The 25241-nt window shown below is 49.4% G+C and overlaps 1 protein-coding gene across 1 annotated transcript in view; it reads left to right on the forward strand.

Moving 5' to 3' along the window:
* The first annotated feature begins 9738 nt into the window (after positions 1-9738).
* DAAM2 (dishevelled associated activator of morphogenesis 2) overlaps positions 9739-25241 on the forward strand; it is a 102336-nt gene continuing 86833 nt past the window's right edge. Inside the window, exon 1 of the mRNA XM_081095043.1 lies at positions 9739-9821. The gene's annotated coding sequence lies outside the window, so the exon portion shown is untranslated. The remainder of the gene's footprint in view (positions 9822-25241) is intronic.

Raw genomic sequence — 25241 nt, forward strand, 5'->3', positions numbered from 1 at the left:
TTATTCACTGAAGCCCCCCCCAATGCAAATTCTCTGATGTGGGCTGTGCATTCTCTTCCCTCAGCTACTTCTCCCCCACTTAGTTTGATTTCCCAGTGGCTCACTCCACACTCACTCACTGATTCTTCTTAATAGCGTGGCCCCATGATTCTTCCAGGTAGTCCTCTTTGATAAGATCTCAAATAGCTCCTGGCTCACTTTCTTTCCCATGTGGCCCACATATGGTCCTCAGGAAACATGTATTAATCCCTGTCCTAGCAAGCTCAGCCAGTGCCAGCCTTCCCAATAAAGCAATTACTCTCCTTTGATCCACACAAAATTAATTCACCATCTGGCTCCTGCCCTCTTGATTTCTAGGCTGGAGTCTGACATTGTCCACATTCCCAACTTTGGGGAGACTGTAGTGAGGTCCTCGAGTCATCACCCTCAAGCTGTTCTCACTGTGTGTGTGTGAAGAGAAAGAATTGTGGTGCGGGTCCCTCAAGAAAATCCTCCTCACAGCATTCTTTCTCAACCTCCACACTTCTAATTCTCTTTATAGAAAGGGGTTCTTTAGAGGCTTGAAACCAGCTCTCAGGTATTTCCTTTTGAAAATGTGCTTCTCAACGCTGAAACATTATTTTAGAATTTCTTATCTATCGCATCTCGCTGCTTCATTAACAATTCCAATTCAGCATCCCCTTACGCTTGTGTTTATTTTTAGAGACTTCTCTGGTCCCCTTTAGACTAAACAATGTTTCTTAAAGTTACGGGATGTTCACAGATGTTATGTGAAAAATGGGTCTTGTGAGGAAATAACTGTGCTAAGCAAAGTTAGGCAAATCTTTTAGGCCGTCAGCCTTCTCAGAAGCTTTCACATGCTAATAGGACTGCGAAGTTCCAAGGTGTGTGTGTGTGCATGTATGTGTGTGCGCGTGTGTGTGTGTGCGTGTGTGTGTGCGTGTGTGTGTGTAGAATATACAGCTTTTATCAAACTTCTTGGGCCTTGAGGAACACTCCCCCTACCTTTTTGGCTAGCCGCTGAAAGAGGTTAGCATTCTACAGAACACATTTTGGAAACACTGGCCTGGAAAGTACCTGTGGAAAGAGAAGGTGTTTTCCTGCTCACCCCGAGTGCTCCCGAAGGCAGGCAACGTGCAACTGCCTTTCCCCTCCTCCCAACCACAGCGATTCTTTTATTTGCTTAACCCGAGTGTCCTAGCGCTTGGCTGCCTGGTCCCGCCACTAGACCAAGCTCCTTATCGATAGGAATCCCATCTTATTCATCTTTGCATTTCCAGGGCTTATGCCCAGGACTCAGCAGGAATGAATGAAAAACAGCATTAGAGGAGGGTTTCTTGCTGCTGCTTCTGTTGCTGCTTGTTTTTTTAAGAAAGTAAAACATTAATAATAATAAAAACTCTAAACGTGGGTCCTAAACCACATATGTGCAGCAATCAAACAAGTCTATTGGGTGTTTATGAAACTCCCCCGTGTATGACAACCTGTGCTTATTAATATCTGCGGGAGGATTCATGCGGTGTGCCAATGCCCCGTGCCCTTCCCAGGGCAACCTGGGTGAGGTTTCTTGTTCTGTATGTCTGTGTGTGATTGTGTACACACAGCTGAAGAGGCGAGTTGCTGAGAACTTCCCAAAAGAAATGAATGGGGTAAAACAGATCGTCAAGTTACTGAGCGGTAATTAAGAACAGATTCCTAACATCATCACGTTACCATTTTTCAGAAATTTTCCTGTAAAAGACAAAACCACGGAATGATGAAACGTGTCATTCATGCTTCTCCTGAAGTGCCCGTAGTCTTACACAAGTCCTTTCTCAGTTGCACACAAACATACATGACAGCCCAAAGTCACACATACCTGAAGATTGTAAGGAGTCTCAAATTATTTTCTATGGAGAAAAGTGTGTGTGTGTGTGTGTCTGTCTGTGTGTGTGTGTGTGTGTGTGTGAGAGAGAGAGAGAGAGAGAGAGAGAGAGAGAGAGAGATTTACTCATCCTCACCCTCAATATAAACAGCTGGGAAGATTTCTTTCTCCCAAACATTTCAAAATAGAATTTCACCCTGAAGCTGACTGGGGAGCTTGGCCCTGAGTGTTATTTTTCAAAGGGTTCGAGCTACTGAAAAGGGACTCTAGCGGGACTTTGTACGCAGTCATGGCTGTGCAAGAACTCTGGCTCCAGAAATAACACCAGCAGCTGTGGCTACTAGCGGGCACGTCCTTCCGCAGCCTGGGATCTTTGGCTCTGATCACACATTGGGGAGGGGGGGAGCAGAGGGAATGGGGGGGTCACGAAGGAATTCCACCTCCTTTCCCACCCACTCAAGCACTCTTCACACTGTGACATTCCATCCCACATCTGGCCAGGTGCGTGTCTGACTGGCCTGGGAGGGGAGGGGAGCACATACCGGATTAGACACACGCGTGGCCTGCCTCGCTGTGGGGGTGGAGGGCTGCCGCCACGATGTCCCAGGATTGTGTGTCTTGTGGTTAAACACTTAGGGTTTTGACGTAGAAGAGGCGGCAGAGTCGACCCTCAGAGCTGCTACAAACAACCTGAGAAGGCTTCTGAAACATTCAGTCCTGCGCCTCGGAAGGCGACGGCCTTTATGGGGGCAATTTTCCAATTGCTGCCTATTTGGTGTGGTCATGTCTGAGCCAGGGGAGGTTTCTTAACTCCAGGCGAAGATATTTACAGAGAGCCGGATGCCAGGAACCTGGTGAATTGTACACTGATGTGAAGCGCATTCTTGGTATTAACTAACAGAGGAGCCGTGTGTGTTGGGGGTGCACCTGGGAGAGGGCAAAGGGGGAAAAGGCCTGTGAGCAGGGCCATCTGTGCGGCACCAACACTATAATTTAACCCTCACTTTGGCACCATGGGGTGGATGCTCCCATTAATCCATCTCTCCCAGAGAAGCCAAATGAGGCTCTTACTCAGCTGCAAGGGCCAGAGCTGGGGTGAGAAGCCGGCTTCATGGAGGCCGTGTGCTGAGAGGCCTCCCCACTGCACTACACACACCACAGAGAAAACCCAAGACCTCTTGATCAAGCCTTTATATCCCACTAATACAGCGGTTCTCAACCTGTGGGTCGCGACCCCTTTGGCGGTCGAACGGCCCTTTCACAGGGGTCGCCTAAGACCATCTTGCATGTCAGATATTTACATGACGATTCAAAACTGTAGCAACATTACAGTTATGAAGTAGCAACGAAAATAATTTTATGGTTGGGTCACAACATGAGGAACGGTATTTAAAGGGCCAGAAGGTTGAGAACCACTGCAATAGGTCCTTCCCAGGAGGAACGTGTGGGAGTTCCGACTCTTTCTCTCTTTAGTCGTATCCTTGGAAGTTGCTGTCAGATAACAGAAGCCCAGGAGACTTCCCTAAACAATGGAGATCGCATCTTTTATTCTAAGTGAGAGAAGCAGGATCCGGCCCATGATCCTCCTGGGTGACATGTCTGTACGGAACTGGGTCCGGCTCAGAACAAGCTTCTCTGCCTTCGAGGCACTGACAGCGCCCTTGACAACTTTTGGAACATCCCTGAGCAGAGCCTGCGGGGCAGCAGGTTGATTCTCACAGGCCAAGGGGTGGGTGAGAGAGACCACACAATTCTGAGTGTTCCTCACCCTCCCCAGTCTCAGAAAAACTCACAGAGTAAGGGACTTTTATTCTGTTTTGACTCACTTGACTGTTCATTGATGAGGAATGCTGTATTAGTCATGGCTCTCCAGAGAAACAGCCCACAGGATATGTGTGTGGATAGATAGATAGATAGATAGATAGATAGATAGATAGATAGATAGATAATAGTTAGATAGAGATTTATTTCAAACAGCTGGCTCATGCAATTTGGAGGCTTGATGAATCCCAAATCGGATGGGGTAGGATGGCAGGCTGGAGACCCAGCGAAGAGTTGCAGTTCAAGACTGAAGACCATCTGCTGGCAGAATCCTGGAGGCCAGTCTTTGTTCTATTAAGGTCTTCAACTGATTGAGTGAGGCCCACCCACATTATGGAGGTTCACCAATTTAACTGTTAATCTCATCCAAAAAAAACCATTCTATCCCAGAATCATGTTTGACAAATATCTGGGCACCATATGAGCCAAGTGGATACATCAAATTAACCATCACAAACACTAAGCTTCAAGAAGTCACCTTCCGTCTCCCATACTGAGGTTGCACAATGAGAGGCAAAGCTGGGGATTCAATCAAGGTCTCTGATCCTGATGCCTGAATTCTTTTTATGATCTTCCATGCCCCGTGTTAGTAAAACAAGGAAAAACCCATTACTCATGGATAGCTTCCTATTGATTGGATGGCATACTCAAGGGATTCTCATTTACTCATCAGAAGGTCTTCACGGAATGTTCCAAGGTCCATGAAGCATAGACCAGGAGCTGTACTCCTGGGAAGTCAGTAAGGAGGAGCCATTGTGAAGCTACTTCTCCCCACAGAAAAGCTGTATCTTGGAAGCACATGTTAGCTTTGGAAGCCAGGACAAGTTTGGTGAACTATTTGAGGACCCCCCCCCACCCCCTCCAGTGCACAGGCAACATTTTCCAGGTGAGCGGTGTGTTGCACACACTCTGTGTTCATGGAGCATTCCTGGAACATGCAGGTGACTGACAGGTGAGGAAAGATGGAGAATAGGAAATGCCCCTACCCCTACAGTAGGACACTGTGGGATAGAGTTGGGGGTGCGGGGTGACTCAGTTAATCTTGGAAGGAGTCCGCCCACTTCACAGACTTTTTAGGGCTCACCAATTTCAAAAGCAGCCCCTTAGCACTGAGACCCATGCATGTGATGAGCTTCACCTGCCCGTCTTTCCAAGCGACCCTGAGTAAGCTCACCTGGGCAGGGATGGCGACGTCCCTCTCCCAGACCTGGCGCATCCTATGGCCCAGCCTCACTTCTGCTCCTGTCTTCCTGGTGCTCCCCACCTACCACCTCTAAGTCTCTGGCCCTACCTCACCTCAACTTTATTAGTAAATCCTCCCTTTGCCTGGAATGAGTTAATGAGGATATTATGAAAGGAGTTAATTCTAAAAGGAGTGAATGAGGATATTTTATTTCTCATTAGGCCTGCCTCTTCATTTCCATTCAGTCTGTTGCTGTTGATTTCTATTAACTCCACTTCATTTCCGTATGATAGGAACAATTAGATTGGCCTGTGGTGTGATTTCCAAGGGAGCACGGTCACGCCATAGCTCCTGATACTAGATATTAGTCAGTCATAAAACCCTCTTGTGCTGTAGTAACTTTCCTGCATCCTTTTATTTTGGAAAAATGTTTAAAAATAGATATCCCGTATTTAATACTTGCCCTCTGCTGGGCATTGGAGACCACAGTTGGAAAGGTGGGATTAGAGTTGAGAGGAAAATGTGGTTGGAGTATAGATTTGGGCACCAAGACCAGGGTTGAGTTCCCAGACAGTTCCTGAGCCCGTGGTGGAATTCAGGAGAACTGAACGAATTCACAAGAGGAGGCTCTGTGACACTCGGAGGACAGCCAAGGACAGATGCCTGGGGAACATCAACATCTTGGTGAGAAGAGAGGACTCAGAAGAGAAACCGCACAAGGGAAATGGTGGTGATGGGAAGACCTCCCTGAGGAAAGTGCTTCAAAAAAGGGGTGGCCCAAGCATTTCAAAGGGAGAGAATGAGAGTGACAAGACTGGACTCACCTGAAAGCCCAACCGCGGGGATTCACGCTAGGATGTCAGGAGGTAGCTGGAAGGCGAGGGGGATTCGGGGAGACAGTGGACTGAACTTAATGCCCAAATAGACCGTGGCACTTTCCAGTTCCAGCATTTACTTGCAATCTGATTCATCTTGGTTGAATTAAACAGAATTCATGCCAACTTAGTAGGAATAAGTGTTCTTCGCTGGCCTTTCTTGTGTTATTAAAGATGTTGCAGGAAATTGATGGAATTGGAGTCAGAGGAACTAGGTTAGGGTCCAGGGTCCTTTATTTGCTGACTCTGATCTGGGACAGAACATTTGTCAGATCCAGCTTCTGTATGTGTGTGTGTGTCTGTGTTTGTCTGTGCGTATGTGTGTGTATGTGTGTGTGTGTGTGTGTGTATGAAGTAATAGTGATATCTCCCATAGTTGTGAGGGTTCAGAGAAGACATATGTGAATAACCTTTGAAAACTATAGAGAATCATGCCAGTGCATGGTACATCCTATCTAATAAAAGAGAAACATGGTAATTAGCCTACGACCGCTACCCTTCCCATTGGCTAATCAGGGCGATATGCAAATTAACTGCCAGCCAAGATGGCAGCCGGCAGCCAGGCAGCTGGAAGCGAACATGAGGCTTGCTTGCTTCAGTGACGGAGGACTCCAACTTTCCCCGCCTGCTGCTGCCGGCCTCTGAGCTGCAACTCTAAGCAACTATGTTACAAATATAGAAGCTAAACAAAACCTCAGAAACCTGCTTTAGTCCACCGGGCTTCAGCCAGCAGGATCGCAACATTGTTTCAAATACAGAAGGTAAACAAAGGCCAGAAACCTGCTTTCAGCAGCGGAGGCCTCAGAGCTAGAGCCAAGCCTCAAAGCTAAAGCTGGCCCAGAATAAAAAAAAAGAAAAAGAAAAAAAGGAGCGGTTGGGAGCTAGTCACCCGCCAGCCTGAAAACAGCCCTCAGCCCCTCACCCAGGCTGGCCAGGCATCCCAGTGGGGACCCCCACACTAAAGGATGTGTGACCAGCTGCAAACAGCCATCATCCCCTCACCCAGGCTGGCCAGGCACCCCAGTGGGGACTCCCACCCTGATCCAGGACACCCTTCAGGGCAAACCAGCCGGCACCCATCGTGCACCAGGCCTCTATCCTATATAGTAAAAGGGTAATATGCCTCCCAGCACTAGGATCAGCGGAACTGAGAGGCCTCCTGGCACCGGGATCAGTGTGACAGGGGGCAGCGCCCAAACCCCCTGATCACCCTGCAGCTCTGTGTGTGACAGGGGGCGGGGCCACAACCTCCCTATCCGCCCTGCTCTGTTCGTGACAGGGGAAGGCGCCCCAACCCCCTGATCGGCCCTGCTCTGTGTGTGACAGGGTGTGGCCCCCCAACCCCCTGATCGGCCCTGCTCTGTGTGTGACAGGGTGCGGAGCCCCAACCCCCCTGATGGGCCCTGCTCTGTGTGTGACAGGGTGCGGAGCCCCAACCCCCCTGATGGGCCCTGCTCTGTGCATGACAGGGGGCAGCGCCCCAACCCCCTGATCGGCCGGCTCTGTATGTGACAGGGGTGGCACCACAACCCCCTGATCCGTCCTGCTCTGTGCCTGACAGGGGGTGGTGCTGCAACGTCCCCATCGACCCTGCCTTGAGTGTGATGGGGGCGGTACCCCAACACCCCAATCGGCCCTACCCTGAGCGTGACTGAGGGTGGCATCACAACCTCCTGATCCGCCCTGCTCTGAGTCTGACCAGGGGCTGTGGGGCAGGCACCTAGGGATTGGGCCTGCCCTCTGCCACCCGGGAGTGGGCCTAAGCCAGCAGGTCGTTATCTCCCAAGGGGTCCCAGACTGTGAGAGGGCACAAGTGGGGCTGAGGGACACCCCCCACCCCCGCCAGTGCACAAATTTTTGTGCACCGGGCCTCTAGTAAAATATAATTGTCATACCTGTAAGTTAATGCTCAGGAATGATTCCAATAGTATATTTTGGTGGACTGATGGAGTATGTCAGGAAAGATTATATTTGGCTGAAAAAAACCCACAGAAAACAACAACAAAAAAAAACCCCAGAAGACTCAACTATAATAACTTAAACGCATAGGAGTTTATTTTTGTCACCTAACAAGAAGTCAGAGGAAGGTACAGCTCTTTACAGATGCCACCTAGGATGTTCCTGCTCCACCATCCTTAAGTGAGTGGCTTTTGTCCCCAAGGTTGCAAGATGGCTGCTGTATCTCCAGGCATCATGTCTCTGTTCCAAGAGAGAAGAAGTAGGAGAAGGACAAGTAAGGAATGTCAAAGTGTTGAAGGGGCATGCTGTCTGAATCTGACTTTTGCTTAAAGAGTTTTGTGGCAGCTGACTCCTGCCTTTTGCACAACAAACTCACCTGGCCAGAACTGGGTTTCATAGCTGTCCCCAGTTACAAGGGAGCCTGGGATGGGGGATATTGTAGACTTCCAGTTTTTTATTGAGGAAGACAAGGGAGAAGAGGTTGGTCGATGGCTTTTGGAAGCCAACTTGCAATGTCTACCACAGAGCAGGACTTACCTTGCCAACAGAACCCTGATGCAAACAAGGGGAAAGACATGGCAGTGGGTATAAAGCTCAGGAGGCCACCTGGCACTGACCGCGCAGCAGGGCTCCGGCCCTCTGTGGCTTGGATCAAAACATCTTGGCTGTCCCCCCACCAAGAGGCCCAGTCCCCAAGACCTGGCCCCTTCTGGCAATCAGCCCTAACCAGCTGCTGCCGAAGGGGTAAACACATTCCAAGTCCGTGAGTCCCTGCTGCATTGTAACTGTGGTTGAGGCACACACATACACACCCCATCTGGGCTAACGGAAAGTTCACTGGAGCTGTGATGGCTTAGTGATGATTTGCAGTTATCTGTGCTCTTTCTACTGACGGGGAGTTGAATACCTACACACTTATGTTATCTCACTGCACAAGCGATTTGCATCTTGTGCATCATTTTTATGTTCGTTCTCCAATTCCTGGGAACCATGAAGGCTAAAGCATTACATTCTCTTTTTCCGTACTCTGGAAGGAAGGCCCTTAAACCAAGCCATTTCCCTAAGACCCTTGAGCTCAATGGAGAAACAGAAACCATCAGAATCTAGACCTGGACACTCCGAAAACCTTACATGGGTCCTCACCCAGGCGGGGTGCCTCCTGGGACTGTGGGGGAAACAAGATCAAACACTCACCCTGAGGAAGGTGCAGGCTTGGAGCAGACAGTCGCTCCTAACCAAGGCGACTCCAGTGCAGCCCAGGAGATGGGTCACAATCACATTTAAGGAAAAAAAAATTTAAAGGCGATTTTAAAAAGTATGAATAAGAGCTATTGTAAACGGCTCACACTCTGTATATAAGCAGTGAAGTAAGATGAATTGACTGGCACTGAGTTGGAAAAGCTATACAGAGGCAGGGAGTGTGGAACATAATTTTATAAAAATAAACCTTTTTTTTTCTTCTTTTACATACACACTCCCAAAGAAGAAATGGAAAAGTTGTTAGGGTGTGGACCCGGGCTTCTAATTAGCTGTTCTGTTCTGCCTGATTCGTCTCTTTTCTTGCCCTGGCACCTTCCTGGGACTTACCGTCCTACACCGGGGCCCTGTGGGATGGAGAGGGCATCCCCCCAGACCGGACCCCGCAGCAGGCTCGGAGCAGGTCTTTGCGCCAGATGCCCAGGGGAGGAGCCGGGAGAAACCTCCTGGCCAGGTCGCCACTTTTGCCTCCTTGACCCTAACATGTTTCCAAAACAGAGGGAGCCCTGCGAAGGCTCCTTGCCAGAGTAGCAAACAGCTACCCTCATTGTCTGCCTCGCCCCTGCCGGCTGCCCTCCCTCCCCCCTCCCCCTCACCCCTCCTTTCTGTCTGAAAGTGTGAAAATTACAAATCCCAAGGAACCGCAATCAGAACTCTACCTAGGGAAAATTCAGCGTATCCTGGCCATAAATATCCCGCTCCAAGACGCCTGACGTCAGAGCGGGGCGGGCGGGGGAGAGAGGCCGGCCGGGAGGGGAGGCGGTGGTTTCTCCGGACGCGGCGGAGTCCGGGCGAGGAGCGGAGAGCGGCGAGCGCGCCCGGGGTCCGGGCTGCGGAGCGGCGCCCGCGCGGGGTCCTCGGAGTAAGTGCCGCCGCCGGGTTGGCCGGGCTCGCGTCCCTCCCGGGGTGGGGGCCGGGCGGGGCGGCTTTCTGCCGGCTCTTCCCCCGCTCGCCCTGCTTGATCCCTGTGCGGGGAGCGGGCTGGAGGCAGAGCTCCACAGGCTGCTGTTTTGTTTCTCCAAAGTGCTGCTCAGTGGGCGCCCGGGGCCTGCGTGCGCGGCCGTGTGCGTGTGTCTGCCTGTCGGCATCAGCACATCTGGACACAGAGAATGTCTTTGGAAAACTTTTAAAAATGTGTTTTCGTGGCTTTCACATTGGTTTCCTTGTTGTCACAAGTGGACAGGCATAGCCGGTGCCCCCCAAACTGAGAACTTTTTTGGTGGTGGCTTGTCCTGGGTCGGTCTGTGCCTTCACTGGCGGTTTAACTCTTCAGGAGCCCAGCTCCCCCCCAGCAAGCCTGGCCTTGGCCACAGGCAGGGCAGGGGGCGGCCGTCCTAGCTCTCAGCAGCCCTGGGCAGCGGGACTTGGAGCAAAGAAAGGAGCATCTCAGGAAAGGGGTCCCCACGCTGGGGGCCTCAGCACCTGTGGCCCTGACATGCCCAGGCCCTGGGACTTCGACTTAAGCAGAAGGAAGGATCTGGTCAGTAGGCAGGTAATTTAAGGAAGAGGAGGAAGAGGAGGAGGAGGAGGGAGGAGAAGGAGGAGAAGGAGGAGGAGGAGGCGTCGGCCAGGACACTGCGGCTCTGTGTCCTGCCTGCCCCAGGAGTGGGATGAATGTGTCTGCCACATGTGCCCGCAGTGGGGGACGTGCCGGGTTCTCTGGGAGCACCGCGGTGCCCCAAACAAGATGCAAGCTCATAACATAAAGAGACGTGTCTGAGCTGAGGGGTGGAGGGAGGGGGCGTTGGGGGAAAGGGAGAGAGATTTTTATCAAAATTGAACACAGATTGCTGAGGTCTGGGCTTGATTTAACTCTTGCCTCCCTGCTCTGGCCACTTCTGCACCGTTCAGTTCTGTGGTAGGTTTGCAAAGCTCCGGGGAAGGTGGGCAGGAAAACCTTGTCTCTCTAGGAAGGAGACCCTGGAGGCTTTCCTTGAAGCTGACATGGGAATGAAAGCAACTTCCCATTTTTGAAAAGCTTAAGGTTTTGTGTTTTCCCCCATCTGAGTAGCGTGTCAGTTTCTTGGATTTCTCTGAAAAGCCGGCCGATGGAGGCGATGGGTTTTCCCCGGAACGCAGAGGGGGAATTGTGTTGTCCTGAGAGCGGGAGGCGAGGGGGCTGGGGCTGAGTGGACCCAGCAGCCCTTGGATTGCCCAATGCAGGCCCTGGATGTCAATAGCTGGTTCCACAGACCAGTGACCACAAAGAGAGCCCTTCCAGCTTTGCCCTCCCCTGGGCTCTGGTTTTGTATTTTGCAATAGAGCCAACCTACAATGTTTGGGTGGGAGGAACTTTACTGGACTCTCCCTGTGCCCTAGAAAAAATGAAGGGACGGGGAGGAAATTTGGACCCACAGGAAGTTGGGAGATTTGGGAAGGATTTTAGAAATTATACAAATCGATCCCTAGGGAAACACGATAATAGACTGAGCAGACGGCAGTGTCAGAAATAGAGTCGTTTAGCTTGAGGAGTCCATCTTCCACCTACGTGTGATGAAGAAGGCGGTGGAAAGGAGTGTGGAAGAGGGGTGGCTGGGGTCCCGGGAGAAGCATGGGCAGGACATGCTCACATGTTCGGAGTGCCTGGGGATGGTCGCCTGGGGATGGTCGCGGCCTGGGGCATGGGGGCATAAACAGCCTGTTTCTCCTCCATGCTGGGAGCTGCACTCCTTCCTTGAAAAGCAACGACTGTGCTATTATGTCGTGCCGCCTGGTGAGTTGCACGCTCCGGTGCCTACTCCTAGCCGAGTTTTCGGAGCTTGTCCTCCCGCTCCGGGGATGCTGAGGGAATACTCGTGCCCCCATCAGGACGAAGAGAGGAGAGAAACTTCTCCTGGGCACTGGAACTGAGAAGAGAGCCAGGCAATCAGGAAGGGAGGATGTGAGGGCAGGACCAGTAGGAAGGCCTGTGAATGATTTTTTTTTGGGGGGGGGGGGCGGTAAGGGGGTGTGTGGGTGAGATTGAGAGACTACAGCTTTCTATGGGAACATGGTCTCGCCCCAGTCTTCCTTTCCAACTTCCTGCCCCCAAAGTTTTGGACACTAGACAGGTTAGAGTTAGACTCTCTCCCTCATTGAAGAGCTTTGGACCCAGGGGAGGAGAGGGCACGCCTCAGCGCCCTCCCGGGGGGGGGGGGGGGCGGCAAAGATGACTGATGAGGCAGAGGTTTACGTCTTTGATTTCAGTGGCGCCAATGGGAGGACCAATGTTAAATGTTCCCTCTCATTCCCACTATTTTCAAATAGAAGGCTGAATACCAGGGACAGAGGGACCTTTTAGAGGTGACGCCCAGAAATGCCCTGGTCCCAGCAGCACAGAGTCCTCAGCAAGAGAACGGCTTTGATTCTTTCTTCATGAAGGTTTCTCTGAGAGTCAGTGCCATCCTGACCCCTCCAGGCTTGCCCTGGGCCATTTCACCAACTTGAGACCTGGGACGAATTCCTAGGCCACTGATGCTTGGGCCGATAGTGGAGCCTTCTCCTCCTTCCTTCTATCAGCTCAAGATCTGGCCAGCTCGCCAGTCATCCCTGAGGTCAGAATACTTAGGGCACATTCTCAGACGCTCCTGAAGTTCCAAAGGGCAAGCACACCGGCTGACAAACAACTTGGACGCTATCCTTGGCTTTGCTAGTGGCCGACTCTCTGGATTTCCATGGCCGCCAGTCTATGGTCAGGGACCATGTCCTTCATGTCTGGAGCAGGATAGAGCGCAGGCTTCCGAGCACTGCCCAGGAGGGGATTTGTCACCTGGGACACCCTACCTATTCCTGCATCCTCACCTGGAAAAAGATAATGAGGGTAATATTTACCTCACAAGGTTATCACAAAAATGATATTTATGCAAAAGGACAGAAACAGAGCTAGTGATGCTGTAGACCCTTCATAAAGGGTCATAATGTCACGTTCCCGTTTTCAGCCATCAGGAGCCTGCGTAGTTTGGAAAGGACCTCCCCCCAAATCTGGCTGCATGTCTTCCATTATTGAAGGCCAATGGGTGGAGTTGCTAGGGTCAGGTGACCTTTACTGGCTCCCTGGAGAAAAGGTGGCTGGTGGGGATTACCCAGGAGCACATGCCTGGCCCATCATCCTGAGGGTGGGGGGAGGCGCCAGGCATCCTGGGCATCTGGCCTGGAAACCACTCCTGTGTGAGCTCCCTCCAGAGGCAGAGGGCACAGAGCAGGCTGGAGTGTAAGGTGTGGGTGGGAGGTGTCAAGGTGGGGGTGGGGCACAAGATCAAGAACCACGGGAGTCCTTTTTTCTTTTGACTTTTAACCTTCGTATCATTCTTTTTTTTAAAAAAAAAATTGTTTTCAACTATAGTTTACCTTCAATATTATTTTGTATTAGTACAGCATAGTGGTGAGATAATCATATACTTTACAAATTGTTCCCCCAAATCAAGATTAGATGAAGCAGAGGATAGAATCAGTGATTTGGAAGACATGGTAGCAGAAAACACCCACTCAGAGCCGCAGAAATAAAAAGAAAAGAATCTAAGAAAATGAGGTAGAAGAACCAGTTGAGTCTTGAAGAACAAGCCTCAGGTCAGAGGTAGGTTAGGCAGCCACTGCGCCTGAGGTGCTGAGGTCAGAGTAAGGGGAGCAAATTTCAATGGGTTGCAAAGAATGGAAGCGTTAGCCCTGGCCGTGTAGCTTAGTTGGCTGGGTGTGGTCCAAAAGGCTACTGGTTCGATTCCTCGTCAGGGCACATGCCTGGGTTTCTGGCTCGATCCCTGGTAGAGGGCAGGCAGGAGGCAGTCTGTTCGATGTTCCACCCTCCCATCGGATCTTTCCCTCTCCCTCTCCCTTTCTCTCTCTCTAAGAATCAATAAAAATATGTATAAAAAGGAATGGAAGTTTTAGGCATCTGTAAACCTGTCTGGTGGGGTGGGGTAGCAAGCTGCCCCCCTGATTGTCACACCGGTTGACACACTGCGTAGGGGAGCGGCCGTCCAAGCACAGAAGGAGCATCTGATGCAGCTCAGAGCAGCTGCAGGTTCTCTTGGACCATCTGAGAGCTTCTAAGTCATCCTTCAAGTTGACATTTAAGACTTTGAGGATCACATTTGTTTCTGTTTTGTTCAAGCAGTCTCTTTAACCGTGGCCTGGGATGACTTTTCAGCTTTTAAGAGGCTCAGCTAGTGGCCAACATGTCTTGAGATGGCCCAGATTGGGGGTCAGTGAATTCCTCACCGCTGGCAGTATCTATTTCTCCAACTCTCTCCTCACATTTTTTTGGTTTGTTTGTTTTTTGCTTCATTACGAGGTTATAAAACTGTGCCGTTGAAATGTTGCGCAGGGAAGAAATGCCTTTTCTTTGGCCCCGTGTATCGCGCCAGAGCTGTGCGAGGCTTTCACACTGTGGCGATTAGCAGGTGTCATGGGATTCTTTCTGGGCTTCCCCCTCCAAAAGCAAAGCAAAGAAAAAAACCTGGAAAAATAAACATTGGACAGTTCATCTCTGGCTGTAGAGGAGCTGACTGACTTGCAGGATGCCTCGGGCTCCATGGGGAATGTTTCAGGACCAAGTGGACCAGGTGTGCCTTCTGACCCCACCAGGTCACAAGCGGTTCAGTCTCTGTGATTTCCTTCGTCTGCTAAATGAGAACAGTAACTATCCTCCCCTCCCAGGGTTGTTCTGAAGACGAGATGAAACAATACAGTAGAAGGACCTAGCAAACTGCTCTGTGCTCAGCACACTGTTCATGCCGTTCCCCTCTAGAGCTAAGCTCATGAAAGGACATGGGTTTGGACATTCGTCTAGGAGTGAAAGTAAGTAAGCCACTTATTCAAGGCTTAACGTCAGTGCTCAAAGTTGGAGACCCTTTCATACCAAAGTGGGGCATAGGCCAGCACTCCCCATGCCAATGGCAGCCCCATGTGACCCTCTGCTGGAGTAAAGCAAAGGCCACCAGCTCACTCACCAATGAACCCGGGCTACCAGTGAGCTGTCTCCATACAGCTTGCTATAGAAATCCCAAACACTGCCGTGACTCAAAGAGGCAAGGGCAAGCCTGGGGAAAGAAATTATTGAGTCAGTACCTAACATAATGGCAGAGTGACAACAGTACCGTACCTTGTATAACATCTTGCAGTTTGAAGAGCTCATGTCCTCATTTCATCATCATAACAATCCTGTGAGATTGGTATTATCCACATTATATGGCTCATCCTCTGTGGGCAAAGACTTACCCTAATTCACACAGTAGGTAAGTGGGAGAAACAGGAGGTAAACAAGGATCCAAACCAGGGGTCCTCAAACTTTTTAAACAGGGGGCCAGTTCACTGTCCCTCAGACCATTGGAGGGCTGGACTATAGTTTTTTTTAAAAAAAACTATGAACAAATTCCTATGCACACTGCACATATCTTATTTTGAAGTAAAAAAACAAAATGGGAACAAATACAATATTTGTATTTGCATGTGGCCCGCGGGCCATAGTTTGAGGACCCCTGATCCAAACCGTGGGTTGCAGCCCTGGCTGCACATCAGAATCAGTTGGTGTGCTTGTCAAAGTGTCAGAACCTGGGCTCACCCAGACCAATTAAATTAGGATCGCAGGGGAGTGGACCCAGGCGCTGAGAGTTCTACAAGCTCCCAGGTGACCTGAAGTGTAAGTTGAGAGCCATGGGTCCAATGGAAGAATGAAGAATACTGTACCGAGGTCAGTATCAGGTGCAGGTAAAATGAACAGGCAAGACATTGCTAGGACTTAAGTAAGCTCCATGAGGGTGGGGGCTTGCGTGGTTCTCCCTGAATTCCAGAACCTGGTATAGTGTCAGGCACAAGGGAGACAATAAACATAGCCTGAACGAATGAAAGAACAAACCACTGTAGATTAGGAGCCAAATCCAACCTGTCCCCTTGTTATATAAACAAAGTTTTACTGGCGCACAGCCATGTAATTTGTCTATGTGTTGTCTATGGCTGCTTTCATGCTAAAAGGGCCCAGCTGAGTGTTGTAATAGGGGCACTATGATTCACAGTGCTGAAAATATTTATTGTCTGGCCCTTTAACAGAAAAAGCTTGATGGCTTCTGCTCTGGATCTCAGACAGGTATGGAGCGAGTATGCCTTCGGGAGAGTCATTTCTGCATGATGGTCAAGAATATGGGCCTAGAGTCAGACAAGCCTGTGTTCGAATCCTGGCCCTGCTACTTACATGTCGTAAGGCCTTGCATATTATTTCATCTCTCTGAGTCTCATTGGAGAAATAGGGATCATAATAAGTAATACCTCCCACTCCAGGTGGTGGTGAGAATTGTCAGCCCTTGACCTAGAGCAGTGGTCGGCAAACTCATTAGTCAACAGAGCCAAATATCAACAGTACAACGATTGAAATTTCTTCTGAGAGCCAAATTTTTTAAACTTAAACTATATAGGTAGGTACATTGTTATTAACTTAATTAGGGTACTCCTAAGGCTTAGGAAGAGCCACACTCAAGGGGCCAGAGAGCCTCATGTGGCTCGCGAGCCGCAGTTTGCCAACCAGTTGACCTAGAGTAAGCACTCAGTGAATGTTAGCCCTCACTATCACGGTTGTGGTAGTTACTTGCAATTAACCAAACAGAACAAAAACTAACTAGGTTGGAGCCAAAACCTAAATCCAGTGTCATGGACAGAATGAGGGATGCGGTAGGGAAAACAATCAGTCTGTAAGCTGGTGGCGAAGAGAAACGCTTGTGAGGTTTCTGAAGTAAAGGTTCCCCGGTTAAGACAACACAGATCAGGCTGAGGGGCGTGAGTGAGGAGTCCCTGTGTGGCTGCCTGCTGTGCCAACCAGCAATCCCTGTCATTCCTCAGGGGTTAACCTAGATTTTATTACACGGACTAGTCAGGAGCACGTCCCACCTCCATACCCTTGTTCATTGTTCTTTCCAACTGAAAGACCCTTCCCGATCCTCAGCTTCCTGGCCCACTGTTCCTGCCAGTTTGCTCCTGCCTTCTCTCTCAAACTCCCTTTGCAAGCCTCCCCGGTCACTCCTTCCTTCTCACTCCCATGAACTTGCCATGCGGCTCTGTTATAACATTTAACAAACTGCATTACAGTCAGGGTGGGGCTGAGTCTCCATCTTGCTTTCTACAGGTTTGGAGCTCAGAAAAGTCAAATTCCACTGTAGAGTCCACACCTGTTAGCCAAACTCTGTCAACTAACCCGTGATTCAACACGATGGTACCTGAGTTAACTCTGGAGGAATGAGTAGGACTTGCCCAGGTGCTGATGGGATTGCAAGAGAGAATTCCCATAGCCAACCAGATTGAGAAGAGCTACCCTGTTTAAAGACTTACGTGGACCCTTGGTGTCCTCAACCTTCCATTCTGTGGTAGCTCCTTCCCTCTGGGACACCTCTTCCAGGGTGCAGCCAGGGACAGAGAGAGATGGAAGAAACGTAAAACCAAGTCTTTGATTTCTTGTCTGCAGATGTGGCGACAAGTTGGGTTTCGGCCCCTCTGGGCTTTCCATGTACACGAGCCAGGATAACTGGGAGTTAGCTTGCTATGGTCAGCTTTCGTTAGCACGGCAATAGAGAGAAGCATGGTCCTGGATAATAGCAAACAGCAGATAATTCACAGCTTTGCTATTTGGCTACAGAATGCGTTGCATAATTTTTATAGGTTTAATGGCAGATTTATTTTGGTGGCAGATATATACTGTGTGTGGCATGATATTAAAACGATGCTCTCTTTTAATGACTAAGGGGAGGGCACAGGAAAATGTTGGCCTTGAATTAAATATTCCTTTTGATCAATTCCAAAAGGACAATAAGGAACTGCCTTGTAAGAGGGGAGATAGGAGAGAGAATGAAACAGTATGTGTATATAGGTCCCCATCATGCACATGGTGCTATGCTGATCATTCTTAAAAATGTATCCTTTATTTGATTTTTTCAAATTATGGAAGTAATTCATCCTTGCTTAAACAAGTGAACCGGTATTACAAAAAGACAAATGGGAAACGAATAACATGTCTACCCCGCTCCATACCCTCGTAATTAATGTAAATAGGCTAGAATGATATTCTTCCATATCTTTTCCTTTTTTTCATACAAATACCTACAGGTGTGCTACTGGTAGGGAGGGATCTTGTTGTTTGAGTGTTTGTTTTCCATTGAAATTGAATCTAACTCTGCACATTACTCTGCAGCATGTGTCTCTTCCCCTTGACCATATGTCAAGGTCATCCCTACAATGCCTCAAGCTCTTGTTAATTTTTCCTGATTTCTTTATGCCTGGACACATACACCTGTACATATTTGAGATCATGCCATTTTTGTAGGGATGTTACTTTTCCATCAGTCAGATATTAGGGGTGGTTTCATCCTGGCTGATCACCAGTTTGGGTCCCTAAGTCTGACAATACAAGCATTCATCACTCAGGAAAGCTTGGCTTTGGCACTCGGGCTCAGTGAGTGCTGTACCAGGCCTGACCACACTGGGGTATGACTACGTGTTGTATGTGGTCCTCGTTCGTCCCCTAGGGAAGCTACTGAGCACCAGGCCATGCGGCTCCTCTTCCTCCTCGTCAGATTTAGCCTTCCCTCCTTGGGTCTCCTCAATTACTGAAATGCAGGCGATGCCCAGGAAACATCAAAGACTGGACATTAGGTTGGAGGCCAGTACAGATGCCACAGATTAGTGTAGTATCATGGGCAGGTCTGTGGACTCTACACACTGATTGCCTCTCTGCGTCCAAGTTGCTGGTTTTTTGTTGTTGTTGTTTAATATTTTTATTGATTTCAGAGAAGAAGGGAGAGGGAAAGAGAGATAGAAACATCCATGATGAAATGATGAGAGAGAATCATTGATTGGCTGCCTCCTGCACACCCCAAACTGGGGATCGAGCCCACATCCTGGGCATGTGCCCTGACCTGGAATTGAACCATGACCTGCTGGTTCATAGGTTGATGCTCAACCAGAGCCAAGCGGCCAGGCTGAGTCCAAGTTTTGCATAGTGGACTCTGGGCTATGCCACCCAGACCCCATTCAGGACTAACTCAGCAGTGGGCAGTGCTGGGGGTGGTCATTCTCTTTGGAATTGCCTCAGCTCAAGAGTTGCCTTCGCCCACAGTCACTCCCACCCACGCTCCTCTCCTGGGTCACCTGCATCCAATGATAGGTGGGAGCGAGGAAGGCCTGCCCCCTCTGTCCCAATGTGAGAAAATTCCAAAGGGCCACCCAGTGTCAGGGCTCCCCACGGGGTTGGCAGAGGCCTTCCCTGAGGCTGAATGACAAATGATGGCTGTATTTCCTCTCCTCCCAGTGCCACCTCCTGCCTGCCAGCCCCTCCCCTGGGTGGTTGATTCCAAGTGCCCTTCTTGATAACCCTGTGCCTGCTCGACACTGTGACTGTTTAATATGAAGTCCTTTCAGAGGCGTCCATTATTTTCTGGGTAATCATCAGTGGCTCTATTAGAATATGAAAAAGTGCACCTTTTTTTCTCGTGCCCTATTTTGTCTGTTTTCTAGGTGAGACCCAACGGATTTCTCTACAAATAGGTTGTGTCGTAACTGGGCAGACTGAGCAAATGTTTAGAATTTTATCACCAAATTTGCATTTGCCCCTGCCCTTGTCCCCACTGCTCATGTTAGACAGAGGGCGTGGGTCCTTCTGGGTAGAAGCACAACCAGATGGCTTTGCTGCCATCCTGGAGATGGGACTGGACGAGTGTGCCTTTGGGAACGCCTCTCCGTCTACTGGTGCTTCTGCCATAGAAAGGGAGTGGTCTCAGAGGACCCCGCCTGCATAGGTGTCCACACCATCCCTGCCCGAGCCTCTGCCAGACCTGATTTGTCCCTGTGAGTGTTTGTTTCTTACTAGTTTGTCCCGAGCACGGGCGGGCTTTGGCGCTGTGACTTCAACATTCCGCCCTCAGGTTAAGTACACTGACCGCCTGCCCCGAGCGCCAAAGCAAAGCTAGCCTGCGTGATGGATGCTCGTGTGCCAGACTCGGGACCCAGACTCCCAGTTCAGTGTCTGACCACATTCGTGGGGGTGAGTGTCAACACTCCCTCCCTCCCTGCCTCCCAGATGCCACAGCCCCCAGCCTCAAAGTCCCCTGAGCTGGCGGCCAGGGGAGGGAGCGATGCCAGGCCGGTGGGGAGATCTGTCAGTGTTTCCACAGAGCCAGAGGCAGCTTTGAAGTTAGTTTGAAGCAAATTCAGGGTTTCTGTGGACTTTGGACAGTAGAAGGGCCAAGCCATTTTAACTCTTCTTCTTCTTCTTTTTTAAAATCTCTATCAATTGGGCTGACAGCTGCCCAGAGGCAGAGTTAGAAACCCCCTCTGCCTTTCTGAGACACACAGTTGTAATTTCCCATTACTGTTGCCCTGAACAGAGGTGATGCTATAGAAGCCGGGGCTGGCAGAGCTGGTAAACAGGCCAGACTTCTGAGTGTGAGGCTGTGGTTCAGAGCACAGGCCCTGGGTCCAGATTCTGGCTCCACTTCTTGCTAGCTGGGTGACTTTGCATGAGTTACTGCACATCTCTGTGCCTTAGTTTCTCATCTGTAATATGGGTTGTTATGAAGATAGAGTTGATGCAGGGTTTGGTAAAAAGAAGAAAAAAAGTGGGGGGGGGGGGTACTTAAAACCATGGCTGGCACATAGTAAGCACTAAGGAATGTTAATGATGCTGATGAAGGTGATGGAGATGATGATGGAGATGATGATGGAGAATGGGACTAAGTCTCATTAGCTCTGTTTGTCCAGCATCCTGCTCAGTGGCTGGCATAGAGCAGGGATTCAACAAGCATTTATTAAACCAAATATCCCACTGCTTTTTGCTAAGTGTCTACTGCCTACTTAGTCTGCTCAACTCCCTACCAAAAAATGTTTTCCATTTAAAAATTAATTTTAACTTTTTAGTGAAGTTTGACATGATTCAGAAAAATACAGTTTATAAGTATATGGGTCAATGGATTTTCACAAACCAAACACTGCTGTGTACCCAGCATCCAGATCCAGAGACAGAGCATTCCAAAGCCCCCCACGTCCCCTGCCCAGAGAAGCCGCTCCTGCACCTTCTGCCCTACTACCCTCCCACGATCCTGAAACCCAACTCCGTAGATCAGTCTGCCTGTCCTTAAACTTCGCGTACATGGAAGCACACGGGGCATATTTGTTTGTGTCTGTTTTCTTTTGTTCAGCATCATGTTATTGCATAGGTCATTCATTCTCATGGTGGTGCAGGTTTCCATGATCTGACTATGGTTTACTTACCCTTCTGTGGTTGGGCATGGGGGAGGGGCAGTTATGCACAGCCTTGCTCTGAGCATTTGTGCACTTGTTCTTGGGTGAACATGTGGATATGTGGTATATGGGTGTGTTCCTGGGCGTGGGACTGCTGGGTCATGGGGAATGCATGTGTTTGGCTGTAGGAGGTATGTATTGCCACACAGTTTTACATATTGCCACAACAGTGGTTGTACCGTGTTTTCCATTTTCTGTAAAGTTGAAGAAGTGAGCGGTTCCAACTTGGTAGTGCAGGGGCTTGAGGCCCAGTCATACCCTGGGGATCCTGAGATCTTCCTATGCCCCATGCTCTTTGTATCAGAGAGTTCGCATGTTCTAGAAAGCCCGCTGCGGGTAGGCTTGCCCTGCCTACCAGGTACTGTGCTAAATCCTCACAACCATCCCCTGAGATGAGACGGGTGTTACCATCCCCTCTCACAGATGAGGCAACTGAGGCTCAGAGAGGTTGAGTGACTTGCCTAAGAGCACACAGGAAGACACTTTCAGAGTCAGAATATAGACAGATATGCTTGAATCTAAAGCTCCTGCAGTTGGGGATCTGATGGCGAATAGTTTGGGCTTCAATGTTAACACTGAATAGAAACATAGACACGGGGGTGGGGGCTGCTCCTCTAGAACCCGTGCCAGCTGTGGGTGGCGGCTCTGAGGAGATGCTCTGTAAAAAGGAGCAACTCGATGACCTTGAGAAGCCGAACTGTTTTCCTGCCCCGGGGCTGTTGGAGAAAGTCATCCATTTCCTGGAAGGCAAGAGTGACCATGTAATTTACTGTCTACACCGGGACTCCTTCATGACTGAAAGGGGCACTCGCTGGACGGGGCGCTGGGCAGCAGACACCGCCCCAGGGGAACTGGGGTATCGCTCACCCTGCGAGGCTGAGTGGGCAGCGCCCTCCTGCTCAGTGCTCAGCGGGGCTGTCCCGGCCCTTGTTAACTCTTTCAGAACCCTGTCTGTGTGGAGTCTGCCGGGATACGATGTACTTCTAGTCTCCTCGTTCATGCCAACCAGGGCCTGGCTTTCCTCTCCTCCTCTGCACACCATTCCCTGCTCAGACGTGGCTCTGACAAGGGGAGCTTCCTTGGACAGATCCAGTTACCATTGAGATGCTTATGCCAACGGATCAGAAGCTGTTAGAAGGCTAGGACTGTGCCTTAGTCCCTGTGACATTGATGGCACCTGTCCACGTGTCAGGCACAGAGTTAGCACTCAGGGAATTCTTGTTGACTGTATATGTCATTTACCCATGTGCTCATTCATATTCATTCATTCATTCATTCATCATTCATTCATTCATTCGTACTTCATAGAACAAGCTTAGTTTACCAGCTGTGGGCAAACTACGGCCCGCGGGCCGGATCCAGCCCCTTTGAAATGAATAAAACTAAAAAAAAACAAAAAAACCGTACCCTTTTATGTAATGATGTTTACTTTGAATTTATATTAGTTCACACAAACACTCCATCCATGCTTTTGTTCCGGCCCTCCGGTCCAGTTTAAGAACCCATTGTGGCCCTCGAGTCCAAAAGTTTGCCCACCCCTGCTTTAGACTCTTTTCTCTCTTTGGATCTGACTCCTATTCCATTGGCCCAGAGAGAGAAGTCAGTTGTGTGTAGAAATGTGTGTACATGCAAAGGACGGAGAGTAAAAGGGGTCAGCTTAACGAGCAGCGAAAGACACTGCCTCTTGGGAGTTGGTGTGAGGATCTAGGCTGAAATTCCAGCCATCTGCTAATTAGCTGCACTTCCGTAGGTAAGTGGTTGAGCAGTTCAGCATGTCTGAGCCTCCGTTTGAGTCTCCTGTAGAATGGAAACGACAGCACTACCTCTGGTAAGGAGTTCCGTGAGCCTATGACCCAGAGCGTAGAAAAGCGCACGTTACGCTGCAAAGGGCGCTGTCATTCTTAGTCAGTAATGGTTGTGGGGGTTCAGCAGCTGTCTGAGGAGCACCCGGTAAGGCGCTGTGTGAGAGGCTCCAGCGGGTCCTGGGGAATGAATCCTGGGGAGCAAAATCCACCCCCTCCGGGGTCTCCAGTCTCTTCAAGTGAGGCCTGCAGTGCACACGTGACAAGCCCACATGACGGGGAGTTTTTAATTAATAAAGAAGGAATCGGCGAATTCTCCTAGGCCTGAGAGATTTAATGTGTGCCAAAGATATGGATGCAAAGGATAATTAATTTCTCATTAAGCCCACAGCTGCATTTTCACCAGAACAACAGCCAGGAGCATTTAAGGGCTTGTGCGTGCCCAGCAGCAGCTTTGGAGCACGCAGTGGCCTCCTGATGCAGATGCTGGGCTCCAACTGCTGGGCTGCACATTCAGATCCCACCACTTGCTAGAATCGTAGCCTCATGCAAGCATGTCTCCTCCGAGGCCCAGTTTTCTGATCTGTTAAACGGTGACAGCATCAGTACCTCCCCCAAATGAGGACAACGTTAATACTTGTAAAGTACTTAGAACAGTGTCTGGTACGTAGTAGGTACTCAGCAAACCGTAACTATTATTATTTGCCAAATAATGTGCTTTCCATTGGAAAACTAGTGTGTGGTCTGAGGCAGTGCATGGTTAGAGGAAAGATGGTTTTGGGAGTCGGGGAAGGTTTCATGGAAAAGAAGTGTCCCAGCTCTATCTCAGGCGTCTTTTATGCCCTGAGCAAACGGGTTTGTTTATTTCTACGATTACTCTGCCTTTAAGCTCAGAAAAGAAGATTTCGTATGGGAGGAATGCCTTCCCTAAGGAAGCACACGTCAAATGCTCCCTGGAACTTGGCAGTTGAATAAGATGTGGTCTCTGCTCTCACGCATTTCGGAGCCTGTTCATCCATCCCTTGTGCCAGTGACGGGAGCTATTAAGATGGATCTAGAAGTGAGGAACACTATTCCATAGAGATGCTCAAAGTTGAGAAATGTGGAGTCCATTTAAGAAAGCTTGGGAAATGTCGGAAAATTACAGACTCCCCTTCAGGGTTTCTGTGGTTATTAGACGAGTGTCTGGAACGTGGTATGTACTCAGCAGATACTATGGGAGGGCAGGTGCATGGCGTTTCCTGCAGGGGATGGACAGGCGGTCCCTCTGGGTCCTTCCGTCCCTCTGTGACATCCACATGGTTCTGTGTCCACAGGTGAAGGGCACCAAGAAAACATTTGGAACTTTCCCTGAACAATGTTGACAACGTCTAGAGAAACGGGCCTGCCACATTGCCCGGGGATTGTGGGAATTTCTGTCCGTGGCTCACCTTGAATGTGATGGTCATTTTACGGCTCCCTGCCTCTAAGCTGGTCTGCAAGAGGAAGTCCTTCCTCTGTCTCCATTGCCCTCTCTTTTTCCAGTGAAGAGGTGATGAAATGCACAACTTGTTCAAACTTTTATAAATTAAAAGAAAAATTCTTTTGGTTTTTCGAAGCATGCAAGAGTAGTTCTAACTGTAAAACAATGCCATAGAATAATAAACACATGAAAAGATGTTCAAACGTACTGGGAAACAGGGAACTACCATAAATTGAAATCACACGGAGACATAATTTAACACCCACTTGATCAGATTGGCCCCCAAATTATCCTCATCACACTGGATGCAGAGCCAGACGGAGTTCCCACGCACTAATGGTGGGAATTAAATTGCTTTGACACTTTGGAGAGTGATTTGTTGCTGTCTAGTGAAACCGGAGATGCACTTACCCTACAGCCCAGCAATTTCATTCCTAGAGAAAAACTCGAAAACATGTGAAGAGGAGATATGTCCAGGAATATTCATTATAGCATGAATATTCTATAAGGAGGGATTTGAGAGCTAGAAAGCAACTCAAATGTCTATCCTCAGTCAAAAGACTGGTTAAATAATTTGATATTTACATACAATGGAATACTATACAATATCGAGGGACTAGGGAGGTATGATCTCAGAAACAATATTTAATAGAAAAGCAAGGTGCAGAAGGATGCCATTGTCATTAAGTTTGAAATAATACAAAGGAATGCCTTATTATTTGCAAATGTTTACATATGTGACGCTAGATTCAGAGAGGTGGCTCCTGCT

This window comes from Myotis nattereri (genome assembly GCF_964212035.1).
Source record: "Myotis nattereri genome assembly, chromosome: 6".
NCBI classification, from domain to species: Eukaryota; Metazoa; Chordata; class Mammalia; order Chiroptera; family Vespertilionidae; genus Myotis; species Myotis nattereri.